Genomic DNA, 2500 nt, shown 5'->3' with positions numbered 1-2500 from the left:
CATATATATATGTGTATATATATGTATACACACACACACACACACACACACACATATATATATATATATATATATATATATATATATATATTATATATATACACATACATATAGGAATGAGAGTGAGAAATGAGGAGGTGAGGAGGAGAACAGGGGTGGAAAGGTAGTTGGGAGAAAGGGTTGATGAAAGAGTATTAGGATGGTTTGGACACATGGAAAGAGTGAGTGAAGAAAGACTAGAAATGGGCGGGGGATGGGGGGTGAGGTAGTATGTGTGAGCAAAATTTGACGCAGCCCGAAGGGATTATCCCCGTCTTCTCCTTTTATGCATGGGGGGGGACGGAGAGGGGGTCGCCGATTTAATAAAGCGGCCTTGCTGTGGATGTGCTGTCTTGCGACACTGCTTCTGACCCAGGGCAGTGGACAAGGTGCAGCGATGACCCGTTATCCAGGAGGTGCTAAGATAAGAGGGAGGGTGGAGGGGTGTGGAGTGTATTCAGGAATGGAATGGGTGGCAATTGTTTGCCTTTTCCTTTTTTGGCTACCTTCCTTGTACACACATACATACATATACCAAGGCTTTTTCCCCCTTACAAGGGAGGTAGCCAAAAAGGGAAAGGCATAAAATCATTTCAACCCATTCCATTCCTGAATACACTCCACACCCCTCCACCCTCCCTCTTATCTTAGCACCTCCTGGATGACGGGTCATCCCTGCACCTTTTCCACTGCCCTGGGTCAGAAGCAGTGTCACAAGACACAGCACATCCACAGCAAGGCCGCTTCATTAAATCGGCGACCCCCCTCTCCGTCCCCCCATTGCATAAAAGGAAAGGATGGGGAGAAATCCCTTCGGGCTGCGTCAAATTTTGCTCACCTCATACTACCTCACCCCCCATTCCCCCGCCCATTCCACCTCATGCAATCACAACATCATCCATATACAACCATTCTCCATTCATCACTGTCTTCTGTCCTCTCCCATCCTTCCTCAACAGACATTCCCCTCTTCCCCAAAGCCCCCTTCACCCCATCCATCCATCTCCTCCTAGGACGTCCCCTCATGTTCACTCCCTCCACATCTGCCTTCCATACCTCTTTTACTAGTCTTTCTTCACTCATTCTTTCCATGTGTCCAAACCATCCTAATACTCTTTCATCAACCCTATCTCCCAGCTCCTTTTCCACCCCTGTTCTCCTCGTCACCTCCTCATTTCTCACTCTATCTAGCCTAGTAACCCCCATCATACTTCTCAGACACCTCATCTCAAACACATTCAAACTCCTTTTCTCTTCTTCTCTTATGTTCCATGTTTCTGCCCCATACAGTGCTGTTGGCACAATCACTCCTTCATACAGTCTCCTCTTAGCATCCATTCCCAAATGTCTATTCCTCATTACACTCTTTAATCCACCAAGGCATTTACTCGCTTCTCTCAATCTACATTCTACCTCCACTTTCACTCCATCTTTTCCTGCCACATTTGCATCCAAGTATCTAAAACTATCCACTTCCTCCAGTCGCTCTCCCTTAATGCTCACTTCCAGTCTACTGCCACTTTCACCCCTTGTACATCTCATCACCTTACTTTTACCCACATTTATCTTTAGCTTTCTTCTATCACATACTCTCCCAAAATCTGCCACCAACTTCCTCAATCCCTCCTCCGATCCTGCCACAAGCGCAGTGTCATCCGCAAACAACAGCTGGCTCACCTACCACTTTTCTCCATTTTCTTTAACCATCTCCAATCCCTTGCCCACTACCCTTGCATTTACCTCTCGCACCACCCCATCCATGTATAAGTTGAACAGCCAGGGCGACATAACGCATCCTTGACGAAGTCCCACCTTTACCTCGAACCACTCACTCTCTCCATTTCTAATCCTGACACAAGCTCTACTACTCTCATAAAAACTCTTGACAGCTCCCAGAAGCTTTCCTCCTATCCCGTATATCTGCATAACCTCCCACAGTGCCTTTCTGTCTACCCTATCATAAGCCTTTTCCAGATCCATAAAAGCCCAAAAAACATCCTTCCCCTTTCCTATAGCTTTCTCACATATCTGTCTTACCACAAAAGATCTGATCTACACAACCTCTACCTGTCCTAAATCCACACTGTTCCTCACCAATTACTCCTTCTGTTCCTCTCCTAATCCTCTCAATCAAGATCCTCCCATAAGCCTTCCCAACTACACTTAACAAGCTAATCCCTCTGAAACTACTACATTCACATATGTCCCCTTTTCCCTTGTAAAGAGGAACTATACAGGCACTCCTCCAGTCCTCCGGCACTCTACCTTTTCTCCAGCAAACATTAAATAACCTCACCAGCCAGTCCACCATCACTGTACCTCCCTTTCTCAGACATTCTGCATGGCATCCATCCAGACCAGGTGCCTTACCTGCTTTCATCATCTTAACAACTGCCTTCACCTCATCCTTCCTTATTTCTCCTCCATTCTCCTCACTCCTCACTCTCATTTTCTTCGCATT

Source organism: Oratosquilla oratoria, chromosome 32 (genome assembly GCF_046742065.1).
Source record: "Oratosquilla oratoria isolate Oo_2021 chromosome 32, ASM4674206v1, whole genome shotgun sequence".
Taxonomy (NCBI): Eukaryota; Metazoa; Arthropoda; class Malacostraca; order Stomatopoda; family Squillidae; genus Oratosquilla; species Oratosquilla oratoria.
The sequence above is the reverse complement of the archived record's forward strand: the minus strand, read 5'-3'. Positions refer to the sequence as shown.